The sequence below is a fragment of the Lonchura striata genome, chromosome 3 (assembly GCF_050655825.1).
Source record: "Lonchura striata isolate lonStrDom1 chromosome 3, ASM5065582v1, whole genome shotgun sequence".
NCBI lineage: Eukaryota > Metazoa > Chordata > Aves > Passeriformes > Estrildidae > Lonchura > Lonchura striata.
In genome coordinates this window covers 69,201,616-69,219,237 of record NC_140705.1, presented here as the reverse complement: position 1 = coordinate 69,219,237, position 17,622 = coordinate 69,201,616, and the positions used below count along the sequence as shown (strand labels likewise).

The 17,622-nt window shown below is 45.4% G+C and overlaps 1 protein-coding gene across 5 annotated transcripts in view; it reads right to left on the bottom strand.

The window, feature by feature from the left end:
* The window catches only part of TOMM20 (translocase of outer mitochondrial membrane 20), a 174,461-nt gene that overhangs the window by 74,422 nt on the left and 82,417 nt on the right, over positions 1-17,622 (bottom strand). For 3 of the 5 annotated variants that reach the window (XR_014954292.1, XR_014954293.1, XM_085576783.1), the window contains one exon: positions 1-17,622. This exon is cut by the window's left edge and continues 13,952 nt beyond it; it is cut by the window's right edge. The exons of 1 other annotated variant lie outside the window; for it this stretch is intronic. The gene's annotated coding sequence lies outside the window, so the exon portion shown is untranslated. One more of the 5 variants, XR_014954294.1, reaches the window with a different exon arrangement.

Below are 17,622 nucleotides of genomic sequence, written 5' to 3'. Positions count from 1 at the left end.
TGGTTTGATGGGGACAGCCAAGACAGGGCCCTAGGTGTGACCAGTGAACCCTCTGAGTCACAAGGACCGCATGTGCCAAGGAAAAGACCCTGGCATTCCATCCTGCCACCATCAGATCAGCTCTGCAGGGCCTCACTGCTGCTTCTTCCAAGTGGGTGTTGTTCGTTTCCTCTCCCTATCACATTTAAAGGCAGCATTCATCTTGTCACATCTTGCAGCAGTTTCTCTGTGGCACGTTGCCAGGGATGATGCTGGGATGTTTATTTCACCCTTTTGTTAAAAAGGATGACAGGTTTTTGGATGAGCTTGCTGTGGTTTATAGAAGCAGAAAGGAAAAAACAAGTTAGTCCAAGGTGGAAGAAAAGAGGTATAGGCTAAGAACATTTCTGAGGCACCTGGACTTGCACTAGGAAGGATTTTCTCCCTTGTGTGAGCACAGCTCCTGTCATCAATAGTTTTGACACCATTGCCTCCCATTTTGACAGCACTGGCTTGCTCACCAAATCACTCTGCAATCCCTGTGCACACAACCTTCTGGAAATCTGTCTTCATATCTTGATGCAAGCTGACATAACTGGGCTTTTCTTCACCCTAGTTTGTTTTCTTTTAATATGATACCATTGCTCAATGGGAGTTCTGGGGATTTGGGTTCACTTGGGTGTCTTCTGTTGAAAGAGAAAAGAGGCATCCAGTGGCACTGATGAAATCTGCTCTGGAACAAAGAGAGTATTAACAGTGAAGGGCTGATATCTCCTGGCACTGCATGGGTCTAAAAGGATGCAGTAACTTATTTACAGTGTGGTGGCTCCCCCTGCTCTGAGGAAGGAGTTTTTGCTGCCTGAACAGGCCCCAAAATGGATGGGACCTCCCGTCCTCTTTCTCTTCCTCCCCACAAGCACGAAGCTCACATTAGGCTACTGCACCCAGCACTTATCATTCCCACATTTCCTGGAATGAAGGGTGTGTTGTTAACCCAACACAGACCTAATACAGCATACTGCAAGCTTACAGGCTTATCCTGCCTCTCACCCCTGCTCCTACCTTTCTGCTATGTGCCTGGTGTCACACCAAGGGCTCCTGAAGCTGTGGGGTGAATTGCCTCTGCTCATCCACCCTGCAGAGACTGAGCACTGCCCCACTAAGTCACACACTTCCACCTGGAACAACAAACTGTTCCAGCACCCAGTGTGGCTGCAGTGCTCACATCGCATTCTGTGGCACATGAACCAGGGAAAATGCAGAAATGCATGGTTTGAAGTGAGCCCAATGGTAGCCCAACACTGCAGCCTGAGGTCTGCACACGGCAAAGGATGCCCTGCCTTGCTGCAGTGGTGCAGCATCAGATCTGGGTGGTGCACAGCCTTGCAAAGACTTATGAAGCATGCTTAGTTTCCAGTAAAATCCACATTGTCACAGTTGCAGAAAATGTAAAAATACAGTTTTGATCCAGTTAAAGTGCTTAGCCTTGATATGCTTTTCAGACAGGTTTCTCAGGGGAATAGGTCAAGGAGAGGTGCCAGGTGATGTTGGGAACAGGGAGCATGGAAAAGAGCTGAGGTGACACCAGTTAAAAGGTAGAAGACAACCAAAAGTTAGAGGGATACAGAGATGTGGGAAGGAGCTGACAATACTAAATGGTGGAGAAAGCTATGGGGGATATGGTAAAGCAAATATTTCAGTGGCCGTGCAGAGTACCAAGGATACAAACATATTAAAAAAAGGGGGTTTTAAATTCCATAGTTCATGAAACAAAGGACTTCTGAAATCTAGGTATTTTATACACTAATGCACTGGATGAATCCAGCTACTGCCCAAAACTGCAGGAAACAGATTTATCATGTGAAGTCAGCTCTCCACTTAAAACAACTGGTCACTGCCTCTCAACAAGTTGAGTCCAAACCAAACCCACAGATCTAAAATACCCTGAATCTTGGGAAATTGTAGTCTGCAGCTGGGGCCTCCTGTAAACAATGCAAACATCAGCATTTCAGACCAGCCAGCCAGCTGCAGGAGCCAAATGAAGACAATTTCCCAAGACATCAGACTATTTCTCTGGCAGTGGGCTACACTCTCACAGAGCTCATGTCAAGCAGAGAGTGTTGCACTGTTCACCCCAGATCAGACTACCAGTAACTCAGCATAAGGAGAAGCAGGAATAAATTATTTATTCCCATCACCCCTGGAGAAGATGGGAACCAGCCACCAGCTGGTCCAGCAGCCTGAGCAGGGACCCAGTGAGCAATGTTCAGAACTGAGTATTCACAGTTGTTAGTGAGGGTATTTGCAAACTGGACAGTTTACAAGATTGGGGCTGCACGCACACTGTGGGAAACAGCAACAGCTTTGGAGAGCCCATGTAAGCAAAAAGATGCAGGTGGGAGGAAATTCCATATCTTGATGGGGTACACATGATTAGCAGTTGCCACTGACGCAGCTTTCCTTGCGGCTGAACTCATTGGCACCGCAGGATAGGCATCGCTGATGCTCTGTGTGTTGGTCTCCTGCTGATCTCAGTAAAATCAAGAAAAAGTTCATCTTCTTTTGACTCCGAGGGAAGCAGTGGAGAGCTGTGTGGTTTGCAATACTCCATTAGTGGGAGGAACACTCCAACAGCCCCACCAACAGCCACAAGGAGCCAATTTCCTGGTTTCTGCAGTGCGAGGAGGGTGGGCACAGGGATGAACCACCGCAGGCACCGGGGAGCATCACACTCGCTGTGGCAAAGAGCTGCCAGCGTGCAGAGCCACTGACATCCTGCCTCAATCACTTCAACCCAATTCTGCTTTCTTCGCCTGCTGCTGCGGTGCAGCCCCTGTGCCCCCGGGCAGGCAGGGATGGATTGTTCATCGCCAAGGGTGTGGCACCCGGGACAGAGAGGATGGGGAGCCTGGGCCATCCTGAATGCTGTCAGCTGGGTACACAGACTGACCGGCTGTCAGCACACACCACACTTGGGCCATTCATCCTGGAAAGGCAACCCGAGCATTCGGGTGCCTTTATTGCCACTTACTAAGCAGTCGCCCAGCTCTTCTAAATGCAGGGAGAGGGGGTGGAGTAGTGGTCTTAAAGCAAACGTCGGGCTAGAACTCTTCATGAGTGAGTTACATCACAACAGTGCAGTCTCAGTGCTCTTCCTAAGACACCTTTCTGAGACATCTGAGAGTGCACGGTCCCAGTTGCCCTTTAGATCCCATCTGAGAGCTATAACCCTTGTCAGGTTTGTAGCTCCTCTCGACAAGCACACTGAATTCCTATCCTGCCTGAGTAAAGGGAGGTTTGCTATCATTTTCACAAGGTGCTGAGTTAGCAACAGAGCCTTTGGGCAGATTACAGTAAACTCACTGCACTTCTCAAAGACTATTTCCTTAAGAGCACTGAGCTGTCTGCAGAGAGGTATTGACAGTTCCTGTGCCTTTTTCTCTCTGCCAGCCAATTTGCATTGTGAGAAAGATGAGATCTTAAAAATGGACAATTAGCACCCTTACTAATTACCCATACTAAGGATCTCAATTAGAGGAGTGCCCGAGGGGGCCTTAACCAAACCTGGAACTCTGCCGTGCCAAGCTTCACGTGGTGCTGTTCCTGCCCCCCGAAGGGTTACACGAGCTAACCTGACCTGGTTTGGCTTTCAAAAGGGAAAATTGAAGAACCATGACCTGGGAAGCAGAGCCAGTGTCATTGCAACTCTTCTACTAATTTACTTTCCACGTGCTCATCAGGTTCATTTTGAGTTTGCCCTGCATGGGGCTTTGCAATTAAATGCCTTGGGAAATTATTCTATATTATGTAAAGTGCCCTTTCCCCAGGTTTGGTCCCATTTTGCCCCATATCTTTCCTTCTCCCTCACTGGGCAAACTGAGATTCCTGGGTTTGATATGGAGATTATGAAAATGAAGTGGAGATTCTCTTAGTCTGAACACATGAGCAGAGGGAAACAATCATCCCATTCTTCACAAACAAATGCTAAGATAGGATGATGTCATAGCACACATCAATGGAGGATCTACAGTTAAAGTGAATGGGATTATGGAAAACTTGGAAATAGCATCTGAGAGAAGGGATAGGAACCATGCAAAGGACCAGGCTTTGGTGCAAGAGTAGATTGGAAAGACACTAAGTGTGTTTGAAAATGAAGAAGGTAACAAAATATTAATGAATTGGCACAACCAGCAACAAAGAAATCCATTATTTATAGGCAAGACAAATAATTATACATGCAAGGTCAAAGAAGACATTCGCACTGAAGTTTCTTAAGAGACATGAGAGCAGAGAGTAATTGACTGTCTAGACACAGCCACTGCTGAAGCACTGAAATCCTATGATTTGGATGAGTAGGAACAAATGGGCCATGGTGGTCAAAAACAGCTGGCTCAGGCACTTAACTCCAAAAGCACATCCACAAAGGAGATGTGTCTTGGTGGCACCAGGGTCCATACTGGACACCAGGCTGAAAAGTCCTGAAACCAAGTCCTGAAACTTTTCCGAGGGGACCGAGGAGACTCTCACATCAAAGGCTGGGATTCAGACAACTTAAGGAAAGCTACATTTGCTGTATGGATTCATACTGATTCTCCAATAAACTCTGCTTTATTAGAGAGATTATTGTGTTTGCCATAGCATGCTATGGTCCCAACCAGTAAAGGCAGGCAGCCTTGAGCAGCCAAGGGCACCAGCAGAAGGCAGCTCCATTGCCAGGCTCTCTGGGCACAGGTCCCTTTCTCACCAGCCCCAGGACCTCAGGAGAAGCAGAGCACACTGGATTTGGAGATCAGAGGGAGCTAGGGAAGTGCCAAAATCTGAGGGTGCATGTAAAGCCTGCATGAAGCAGCACAGTTCCTCTGGCTCATCTGACAAAACATGACACGAGCTTCCTTCTGAATTGGACATATTTAAGTGCCACCAGTGCAAATATACTTTAAAAGCACACAGAAGAAAAACAAAGAGGCACAAAGATGGACCACAGTCCCTTACATAGCAAAAGATCTGCATTTGCTCCAACAAACTTCTTGCTGAGTTTGTTTAAAGCCACTTTTCTTGCCACTGCTGCCAGCAAGCCTGCTGCTGTCACTGGAGGTGTTGGCATGGCCACCCTGCTCTGCTCCCACCACAAGCACCCCATCTGCCTCAAATGGCATGGGTTGAGGTCAGGCTTGGTGCCTGTGCCTGTGGAGACTCTCCCTTCCTCTTCTCACACCCTCCTGCAGGCACCCTGAGCAAACAGCAAAAATCCCTCACACTGGCCATTTTCCCTTCTGCTAAACCTCATCAGTCTTTAAAAAAAGACACACACACACAAATACGAGAAGCCAAGTTCCCAAATTTTTGCAGGAAGATCCGATGAGTGTTTGTTTTGGTCTTCAGTGTGGTATGCATGGTCTTTGTGGAACCAGAGGGCATTTGCCCACTGAGGAAAGCATTTACTTTAAAACCAGAAGGGTCCACAGTTACTACTGCTCTCACATTGGAGAGGAGAGAGGAAAAATTACTCTCAAGAATGGAAATCAAGTACACATTGACAGTTTAGGTAAAAGTCTGTTATTAATGATGCTGTGTCAGTATATTACTTTAATAAGGACTGCATGGATTTCCTTCACTTAACACTGGTTTGAAACACTGGAGGTGATTTGCTTGACATCTAAAAGTGGGTCAAAGATTCATCTCTAACCTAAATTAGATACACAAGGACAGATCTTGCAGTGTTGCCTTACTGGGAACTGGGAGTTAGTGGGCAACCACATGATATTTCCTAAAACTCCAGCCCCTCTGGCAGTGCAGAATGAACTGCTCCATAAAAAAAAGGCTCATGATGGCACACACACCTCCATGTAAAGATGCAGGCTAGGGAGAGGAAACCATGAGAAAGACTACACACTGAAAGAAAATGAATCTGAGTATACTTTGAGCACTTGTATATCACATAAAGCAATTTGTAGCTGCAAGAATGTGTTGTTAAAGGACTCGGCACAGAGTGGATGCCATGCTGGAAATGGATGGAGAAATCGGGACTAGTGAGCTCTTGCTGTGACTCCCACTGTGAAATAGCATATGAGATGCTGTTATGACAAGTGCAGTCTATTGGCCATCACTACCAACCTTTCACACAGCTCATTAGGGAAAGGTCACGGGTTATTTTTATTTTAATTCCCAAGGACATACTTGGTTTGCTTCACACACTTCCACACAGGATTTCAATCCACACACCCTGATCTCTCCACTCTTATAAACACAGCCATACATAGCATGTATTTCTTCCTGCTCTTTACTTATAAAGCAAATCACAAAGCCATAAAAAGCCAGCTCCAGCTGAGCCACTTTATGGAAGCATTTGAAAACTATTACTTTTAGTGAACACACCAAAGGTCTCTGGCATATTATCCCTCTTTTGAAGACTGATTTAGGAGGAGACTCTTACCACCCAGTACATCTGGAGTGGTGCTGTGCTTCAGGGGCAGTAGCAGTGCCCATGGGACTATTTGTGGAGGACAACTCAATAGCACAGGGAGACTCAAACCATGATTAGGACACCTACCAGGATGCTGAACCAGTGGACTTTATCCTCAAAGCAGTCTTAGTTGACAGCTGCCCATGCAAATTCACAGACAATGTCCTTGGTAAGGCTTTGGTCTCCTTCTTTTCATTATTTCATTTCCACTTCATTACACAGACCATCACTGTAATGCTGCTGTCCTGGAGGAGGTCACCCTCTTGTCATAATATGATACTTTCCTTGTGGTAGCCAATTCTGGATCCTGCTTTTAACATACTGTCTAACATCTTCTTCAGGATAGTTTATCTCTTCTGCAGAGAGGATAAAAGGACAGTGTTGGTAAGTGACCAGTTCAAGGCAGTGCAGTAAAGCTGTGGCAGATCTGTGGTGAGGCACTGGGACATTCTGGATCCTTCCACATGGCTCATCAGGACTTTGCAGAAAAGAAAAGTTTCCTTGTTTTTTTTTTTTTTTTAGTTAATTCCACATGAGGAGAAGAATTACTTGCATAATTTTAAAAATATGTATGTTGCATTGCCTATCCCTCCCATAATGTAAGAATTTTTCCTTTTCTGACAAAAAAAAGCCTTTAGCTTGCCAAAGCACACTCCCCAGTAATTGTCCTAGCATTATAGTAAGTGGCAGCACTTTGGACCATTACTGGAGATAAATTCACATTGTTCAGAAAGATAATGGTTGTTTGCATCTGGTTACAGTTAATTGCAGCACTGGTTTCCTCCCAGGCAACTTTCTTTCCTATTTAATGTTTGTTTAAACCTTCATTCTGTGGATGAAGTGGTTTTTTGTTAATATGATACTAATTTATTGATTTCATCACTTTTGTCATGTCTGTATTTCTCCTTCTTCAAAACACTTCATGTATATTGTTATAAGGAAGAAAACACATTGGTCAGGAAGTTTCTGTCTGTACATTTTCTTAATGTGCTCTGAGCTATAGCCTTAGAAGGTCACAGAGAGACCAGAGATTCTTTCAGCTCAAATAATGTCCTTCTCATTCTATCCTCTACAGATAGCTAGGACAACACTAAATACCATTTGACACCACTAAACCCCAAAGACCCCATAAACAGAAACACATAGTAATGAAAAAAACCCTCCAAGTATCTCAGAGCCTTCTCCAAAGGCAAAGAGATGCCTCATTTTACAGAAGGGAAGAGGATGAGCAGAGAGACTGGGGGGAAGGAGAGGCCCCAAATCATACTCTGTGAGAACTGCAGGGTAGCACACCCTGCTGCTGCTCAACACACTCATGGGGTCTCACACTCACCCTTCTCTATGCCCAAGATGGTCCCAGTGATATCAGGGTGTATCAAGGCCTGAAAAACAGCACAGGATGGATGAAAGAGATCCATGTATATTTTGTTCCCTCCTCAACTGCCTAAAGAATGTTCTAAGGGTGTGTTCTGCCACTACTATGTCTAAGATGAAGCAGGAGGGAACAATTTTTCACATTAAAAGGTATGAAATAGTGGAGACCACTCCACTAGTCCAAGGAGCTGAGAAACGTGGTCTGCAAGGGTTCCTCTGAAGTGCAATCAGCTGCAGCATGTAGCCGCTTCCTGTGCACAGGTGTCCAAAATCCCTAGGATAGTATTGACCTGGACAGCAGCTAGCAAGGCAGTGAGGACAGGCCACATCCTCGAGAGTGTGAATCAGCAGGGCAACGTGGACTTTCACAAGCTTTGCCTCAGCTGAGGCTGTGGCTGCCTGCAGAGAGGGAGGGGAGGAGGTGAAGGATGCTGCCCTGGGCAGATGCTGCATGTGGGTCCCCTGTCCACAGTGCTTCATAACAACACTGTGAGTGGGACCCCAGTGGTGCTGGGTTCTTTTGGGAGCAAGCTCCTTAAAAAGTGACCCTCAAGCCCAAGCACTGCTCTGCTCTTTCCTCTGCTATTTGTTTGGATGGGCACATTGCTGTAACATTTATGGTGGGAAGCCTGTTGAGAAGCGTGCCTCAGATGAAAGGAAGTTTATGAGCTTATGTCTTGCTAGTTTTGATGTGCATGGTTCACACAGCCCTTGGTTTCTTTTTCTGTGCATTTTAATTGGTCTCCCCAGCTGTCTGGTTACACCTTCCCCTTCCCTCCAGCCTGCTTTGTAGGCAGCAACCAGGGAAAGATCTCTCATTCCCAGTAAGCCTGGATATTTCAGATCCCACAGCAAAGACCTTGGCTAGTGCCTGCTGCATCTTTGTTTCCAGGGAAAAGAAGTGGCATTTTCCATCCCAAGAGCTTGCATTAGGGATCTGCTAAGATGAGCAAAGCAATCTTGAACAGCCAAACAGTTGTTAGCCCAAAGTCTGGGCCATTGCTGTGGGACTATGACACCTTGCATGGCTTGGAGAGGAATGGGGCCATAAGAGGGGCCAAGGCCATACGTTTATATAATGTCTGTTCCTTTAATTTATGGATGGAAATTTGCTTGTAGAGGTATGCAAGTATGCAAGTAAGGCGTGATGGCTGACAGTTTTCACCAACTGTTCTGACATTTAATGCTTTTTAAAATCTATCCTCTCTCCTTCCCTTGAAGAGAGATACAAGCCTCTCTCTTTGTACTGTTTTCTATTCCACTCATTCCCTAGGTACTCCCTTGAGGCCTATGTCTCAGATTTATTTCATCTATTTTTTAAGAAGAACAAGGGGCAGGTGGTGCCTGCAGAAGCTGAAAGAGAAAAGATGGACATATCTAGCACATGCCAAGAAAACAAACATGAAATCTCTGGAGCCACCCGACCCTCTGGAACACTGAGCAACTTGCCACTTTTTTCTTCTTGATGTGCTTATTTTTATGAGCTCAAAGAATAAAGTATTGGATGTTACACAGCAGCTGCCCCAGGAAATAATTCACTCATTCCATTGCTGCAGACTTCAAGTGGAAAAAAAGAGCAGCGAAGAGGGGGGAAAAAGCCAGTTCCTTTGCAAAATATCCAGTTTCCCAGCAGCTCTAACAGCATAAATGAGAAGAATGTTTGGGTTTGGTGTCCCTCCAATTCTCATGGCTTCACAGAGGATTTTGGAGAATGCATTTACTCCTTTGCTAACTGCAAGAACAGATTTATCCTGCAGCCATGTGCTGAATGAGTAGACAGGCCTAAAAGGAGTCTGAAAGCATAAACATTTACTTCATAAAAGAGATTCTGCAGACAGGAGGCCAGAGACAGTTGACTCTGGGTAAGCATTTTGCTCCATTGTAAAAAAAAGTCCAGCAGCCAGAAGGAGATGTGCACACATTTCACACACCGGCCTTTGCCACAGTGGACAGTGATCCAAAGGGGCCCAGGAATAGTCTGTCTCTTGACTGAGCCCAAAATGCAGAGGTACCAGCATTTTCATCTTTACTGCAGACGCCAAACCAGCCCCAGCTCCGCCTCTCACTGTGCAGTGCTTTGCCTGGACTTGTGTGGGGAAATGAAAAATAGCTCCATAACCAGGGAAAACCCTGGAGCTTTGTGTCTCCCCTACAGACACTGTAAGGAGATACAAGCTCATACTTTAGCCTTTCCCACAACAGGAATATCAATGAGGACTTGTCTCCTCTTTACCTGGCTGTTTATTTTCACAAAACTTGTTAAGAGAGCATAAAGTTGATGAGATCTCCACCCTCCTGATGAATTTCATTGAAATCTGCCAAATCTTGAAAGATGTTGTCAGGGACTTTCTTTCACACATATGTGAAGCAAGACCCCATGAGCCTTGCTCTCTTGAGAAGCCAGGCTGCAAATGCAGCAGAAGGGAAGCACTATTCCAAGGAGAATGCTGTTGCACTGGAAGTCTGAGAGAGGTTCACCAGCCACCCAGCAACCTGCATGCATGTGTGGAATTTTAGGAGTAACATGTACCCCACTAGATTTGAGTGACCTGCATTGTTTTTCAATAAGTGGCAGCATTTTGTGATTTTTCATTTCAAATCCCAATGTGGAGCAAAGGACCAAAGTAAGAGTTGCACACAAAATGAAACATCGTGCATATTTTTCCTTCAAAATGAATATTTAGGAGGTTCAGCCCTATCTGCCAGGAAAACTAAGCACAGATGAAATTTAAAGAGGATGTAACAAACACTTCTGCACCATCCTCCCAGCCAGGAGCTTACCCAGGATGGAGGGGTCTGAACCACAGCTGGGCAGCACACCACCAGATCACTGCACCACACAGCTCCTCAGCCAGTGACAATCCTCAAGCAGAGCATCATGCCTGCATAGGAAATTTCTGAGAAAACTTCTGGGATTTGTTTTTCATGCCATGGTGTAAAATTGATGGAGTTTTGCTTGGTCTAGACAATTGTCAATGTTTTTGTTTTTCCCTATCTAATGTAAAAGCTGCTTGTCTGTTCAGACTACAGCTCCTGGCACTGAGGAAGAGAGTTAAGGAGCTCACCCACTGAGAATGCTTTTCCTCTGTTACCTGCCAGGGTCTGACTGTATGGGGACTGGGGGCACAGAGTAGCAAGTCTTTCAACTGATCACCAGTCTGCTTTTCCCTAAACACGTGTGGATGTATTTGATGGGCAGTTTTGAGACCTTAACCACCAACACATCTGTATTTGTAGAGGAAAGCCACTAGATTTAAAGGCAGTAGATTTGGTTTGGGACTTGGATCACGAGATCCTTTATAAGACCCAGACTTTCCAGCTCCCAGGTGATGAAAAACAGTGGTTGATCTCAAATGCTGCTCTATCTCAACAAATTCCCAAGTCATTTGAAGGACAGTCACAACCTATGCACTGGATAGGCTGCTGAAGGGCGGACGAATCATCAGCATTATCATTACTTGTATACAAAACCAAGCTGTTGAATCAGTGCCCTTCAGCAGCACCTCTCTCCCCTTTGCCTTTTCAGATCTCCTCAGTTTTCCATTCAGATGAAGAAAAAAGGATGCAAATTCCAGGCTTGATGGTAGAAAGGCTCCCCCAATAGCAGATGCACATAGGAAGCAAGGGGGAAACTAATCTTCCTACGTGTCTGCCCTTACCAGTGAAGATAGGCCAGCACTTCTTGAGGGCATTTCAAAAGAGAAGCTTTACAGAGGTGCTCTGAACTATTCCCTGAAGGATCCTCTTTCTCTCTGCCAGGTAGCCTGAGGCTTGCCTTTGTGGAAACCTCTTTAGATCCAGTTTCTTGGGGCTGACACTGAGGTTTGCTGTCAAGCCAAGAAAATCTTCCTTCATCTGCTTCTACTCAAGCAGCCCCAAACCCGCCCCAAAGGCAATGAATAGCAGCATCCTCTGTTGTAAAGGCCTAGAACCTGGATCAGCACCAGTAATTTAAAGTCATAAAGAAGGATCATCCTACTTGATGAAGCAGGCCTACAGCCCAAGGAAGTTGTGAAATCTCCATCCTTGGAGATATGCAGAATTTGCCTGAGCAAGGCCCTGAAAAACCTGATCTCCCTGTGAAGCTCTGAGCAGGATTTTGGACAAGAGACCTCCAGAGCTTCCATGAATTCCACAATGAAGATTTTAGCAAGAAGCTCTAAGGAAGCAGAGCGCCATATGGCACACCCTCCTCCCCATGGAGAGGAGGCTAGAACAGAACAGCACAGGACAGGTAGTGATGGTATATAACACACCTAAGGAAGGCATCAGTCAGCTACTGCAGAGATGTGTGCAATGTGAAACCTGCCTAAAGCAGAGCCCTTAACCAAACAGCCTCTGCTCTCAGCACTTTCTGCAGCCTCCATGGCTGCTGTTTGAAATGAAGGCTGCTATCTCGGATAACTACTGGTTCACAAGCTGTCATGTGGCCAGCAGTGAGTCTGGGGACTTAAAATAGGCAAGAATATGCAAGACCTGAAAAGAAAATGGTCCTCATGGGGCTGTCACTCTCCAACAGTTAACTCTGAAAATTATTAATTTCAGGATTCCCAGGTTTACAAGCGCCAGGCTTTATGGTTATTTTCAGTCACTGCCAAAATAAAACTCAGTTTCCACATGCATACATTTTCTTCATACTCTCTCCCCTACTGGCCTCATCAACATTTTTTATCAGGAAACTCATTATTTATACTCTTCTGGCGAGGACATTATATTTCATCAGTGTTGCCAGCAATGCCAATTTCCCTCCTTACAGTTCTATGCTAAACTGTTTTCATTTCTCTCGCCTTGTATTTCTCAGTAAACCAATAAAGCACAAATTCTAAGCCTTCCAGTTTCCCTCTTTTCCCTCCCACAATAGTCATTGATGTCTAACCACAGACGTCTGTGCTTCTTTTCAATAACTGCATGCAGTTGCCTATAAAATATGCACATGATAGCGCGGGGAAATTCCACACACATTTTCTCCATCTGAAGATATACTGGTTCATACGTTACATTTATATTGGGTCTGGATCATGTCCTGCCATCATTCTGCAGGGAGAAATCCCAAGGCAGTCAACAGAGGCTTTTCCAGCAGATAAATGACAGGACTTGGCCCTACAAGCGGAATATTGTATGATATATTTCCTTTTCTGTTTGCCAAATTGATGTTAAGAAGGGGTTATGCACTTAGACAGTCATCATAAGTTTCAGAAATAATCAGCAGACATTTTTACTGAAACCCCAGAAAACAGAGCAATTAATCAGAATATCACTGCTTTTTCTATGAAGTTGCAGTTGCTTTTATTTTACTGGCATTGCATCACATAGCAGTTTTTCCACCATGGGAGCTTTGAGGTCACTATTAATTTATGGGGGGAAACCTTTTTTACTCTGGATTTTCTGAAAATACACAAACAAGCACCACTCAGACATGACATAACTGAACCACAGATCCAAGCCCCTCTCAGGTTCCAGTGTCCCCTGTGGTCCCCACCAGATGTGCTGCACCCAAGGAGAATGACCAGGGACGATGCAAATACATTGAACAAGCTGTTCCACGAGGGCAGGTGGGCTGAAACAAAAGGCAGATAAGATTGACACTTTGATGTATGCATGCTCTGTGGAGGAGCAAAGTCAAATTAACAGCCTGAGCTCCCCAACAGCAATGGCATTGAAGGGGAATATTAATGCAGTTACCACATCTGCATCTCATTTTCCTTCAGTGTTTCCTAGTCACACTGAGCTCACCCACTGGAGAGTGACATAACAGCATGAGCTGATGGGAAAGTGTCTTGAGATGTATTATGAGGAAAAAAAATGCAGAATTCACAAATACAGCAGGGACAGAGGGAGGTGAGCTGACCAAACCCTGCATTTTCCATTTATGAAAGATGAGCTGAGGCATTTTTAGGACACCTCCTGTCTCACACACGCCTGAAACAGCAGCATTGCCAGGCCCACTCCTTAGCCATGCTCCTCTGTTACAGTCCAGCATTGTTTCTGTGAGCTTGCTGTGGCACAGAGATACACACAAACACCTCCTGCCATGGTGTTAAAGTGCTAAAAGACACCACTAGCCCCTGTGGAGGGTCCCAAAGTGGGCACTGCTCACACGCCTGCGCAGCACCCAGCGAGCGTCCCTGCATGGTCCAGCACCAGCACAGCACTTCCACCAGCTCCTTTGGGCATCTCCTGGAAGACATCCACATAGACAGGTTCTGTGCCTTCAGGTAGGATTGAAATGGAGAGGATTGAAGCCACCTTATTCTAAATGACTGGAGCTCAGTGCTCCTTAGATTCATGGTGATAGGTGAATTGCCTTTACTTGCTTGAGGGCATCTGTGCTATCAGGCCCTAAGTCTGTGTGTGTCAAAAGTTCACAAGTGGTGACCCAATTACCTGTCTGTAGCAGTGGGGCTGTGGTATCTGGCAGGCAGATCATGCAATACCTTAGCACTTAGGTCAAGGCACTAAGCCTTCTTGAATTGCATGAGATGTATCTGGTTTCGTAGCGAAGGCAGGGATGAAAAATTAACTGCAGCACTGGAAGTAATCTAGGGAGTTTTAAAGATTTCTGTTGGATTTTATCACACTCAACATTATGTCTGCTTGAGTTGCAATTAACAGCGAAGCTGCCACTGAGTTTGACAGGGCAGGTCCATGGAAATGTGAAAAAAGCATCAAGTCTTATTTCCTAACCTACTTTCCCTACCACTTAGAAGCACATCGAAAGAAATGCTGCTGGATCTGAGGAAATGACAAGCTTGTGGTCCCAGTGCCAGTGGGAGGGGCATTGTCTTTTCTGTCCCCAGGGGAGCACCGTAACAGCCCATCATAGCTACCTGTCCATGTTGGGAATGAGCCCCAACAGGAACCCCAAATCCTACTCCACATCAGCAATTCCCCTGAGCTGTGGGAAGTCTCACAGTCAGATCTAATCGGTGCTTGAGCACGCTGGCATGGGTCCACCTACACTGGGAAGCAATGTTGCTTTCAGAAAGTGACACTTCACCCCATCCTCCACTACTGGCATCCTTCATCTGGCAGTTCTGGCTCTCCCCAGAAAGGGGAGAATACCATCAAGGACTTCTCCAAGAGCAGATACAGCCAGTGCTGATTTGCAGCCTGCATGTGTCACCAGCCTGCAAGTGCCACTGGTACATTTGTTCAAATTGTGGCTGCAGACCTGCCTGCCTTCAGCATTTTGCCCTCAAGAAGCAGTGTGCAGCTCTCCCAGGTGGGTGGGGGCCACACTCAGAAGTGGTGCCTGGGGCTGCATCTGAATGTGAGGTCAGGTACAGTTTCCACCACAGCAGGAGTCAGATGATGCCAATCTAAAACTCAGTCTAAAATATCTTTGTTGATAGTTAAACAAAATTGGTAGCTCTGCAGCATGCTTTTTTTTTTTTCCTCTTCATGCTTTTCTAGCTCAGTAGAGGGAGAGAGAGGTGCCACACAAAGATTATGAGTGACAGGTTGATACAATGACTAAATATCTTTGGCTCATTTTCATTGTTATACCCATTGTTATAGCCAGCACATAATAAATCTGAGCTGCAATTAAAGATCTGCAGCATTTTTACTAGATGGAAGTTCAAATTCCTAAACATAATTCCTGTTCCTAGACTTTGGTATCATTTTAGGGGTGTGACATTTTATTCTTCCCTTTTTCATCACAGATGACAGTGATCAGATGGCTGTCCTGCCACATGGCAGCATGAACCTCAATAGCAACAGCAGCAGCTCTGTCACTCACTTAAGGGGTCTGTAGGTTTTGATCCTGGTGGCTCCAAACATAGATTATCCTAAGCCTGAAGGCTGGTCTAAGCTCTGTCTGGAGCTCAGAAAGTTGGTCTGTCAAATGACAAAGTACCCCTTAGCTCCATTCCTGGTGATTTATTCAAAAGTGCAAGAGTAGCTTTTTATAAGTTTTAAATCCTTATACAAGGGAAATTAGCCATTGTTTTCCTTCAGGGTCCCAGATTCACAACTATTAGCATTCAAAAATAACATAAAGTTATGGCCAGCTGTAAAAATACTAGCTAAAGAAGTTGCAGATGTTCCTAGGGGAGCTACTGGAATATTTTGGCACCTTTGCTCTGTCATTAAAAAAAAAAAATGCGATCGTCGGTTAGGGCTGCAGTGAGAGTTCAAGTGGACAGAGAAAAACAGGAAAGCATTTCACAGTGCTAATAGTGAAAGTGGGTTCAGCCCTGCAAATCGTTCACATAAGCACTGGCAGGACTCCTGCTCCTAAACCTCCTGCTTTACCCTGACTGTGGCATTGAGGTCCTGGAGCATCCACGGGTGGCTGCAGAGAAGTCAGGATGGCACTGACTGCACAGACAGTCCCGAGCTTAAAACAGGGCTTGGCACAGGATAAGGGATCACAGCAGGCAGGTAAAATGGTCTGACAAACACACTGCTGTGGGTAAACTATTGCTATCAACTAAACTTCTTTGACATAGCTCAACTATCTCCACAAGGCACTACCCCACTTCAAGTTAGTTCCAATATTGACAATGGGGATATAGCCTGAAACTCAAAAGAGACCAAATACCTTATAAAAATACAAATAGGGGCCCCCTCAGGCACCCTTGAAATGTTTATTCCTAAGAGCACAGGCCTAGGCCATTGTGCATTTTGCAGAAAAGAGTAAATTGCTCTGCCTAAGGCCAGCCAGGAGGAAGCTTCATTCCAAGAGTGAATAGTTCCCGCCTCCAAATTCTTACATCTTTCTCTGCCTGACTCTTTCTGGCTCATGTCTGGTTTTCCTCTTCTTTCCAGATGCTGTGGGGAAACTCTAAGGATTGCAGGATCCTGCCCTAATTCATCCTGGGGGAAAGAAACAAGATACATAGCCAAGCTGGTGAGGAAGATGCAATCAAAGCAAGTCATATGGCCCAGAGATAAAGAGGTGAGTGAATCAGTCACTGTGTGACACCGTAGCACTGTGGAAAAAAAAATGGGACTTACCCATTCATAAAAGCCTGCCTTGGAAAAGGAGGCAGAGCCAAGAAGTAGCAACTGGTCCAGTGCACACTATCACCTTACTGGGAAAGGGGGAACTCAGGCACTGCTTTGTGAAGAAGGTCCAGCTAGCAACATACACATGAACTGTGACCACAGAAATATCTGTAGGAGCTGTCTTGTGCTACCACTTGCTGATATTCCCCATGTTAACAGCTGGGCTGACATTAATTAGAAACATTTTTACCCTTTTCTAATCTCTAATAGGTCATCTAATCCATGCCAACTGAATTGCAGGGTTTTTCAGAAAAACAGATTGTCAAAAGCTCTTTTGTCTACTGGAGAGGTTTGAATAATTGGACATTTCTACTGGAAAATTAATCTCTGATCTAATAGACAGCACATAGCTGAGATTTTCCTCAGTGTTCATTTCTGCCCAGACAAGTAAGCACCATGCTGTATTCTCCACAAACAAAATGTCCATCCAAGAAAAAGAGGTTACTGAACTCAGGACAGTACTCAGAATCTTGATATGCCACCAACTATGCATGACAAATGCTGGAGAGGAGCAAAGCCTACAGGAAGAAAAGAGTGTGCATGCTCTGGAGAGGCAGAAGGGTCCCAGCCCACAATATGTGATCCAAGTTTTCTCAGCATTTCTGCCTTTTTTGATGGGAGTTTGTGTCTGTGTGCATTTCTGTGAAAGAGACAAGGAGGAAGGGAGGGAGCCTTTTCTTTGTTCCCAAACAAAATCTCAGCCCATCTCAGGCTCACCAACATCTAACAAGCAAAGACAAACAAAATCACAGCTCCACAATGCTTAAGCTTGATTGAATGACGACAATTCCACG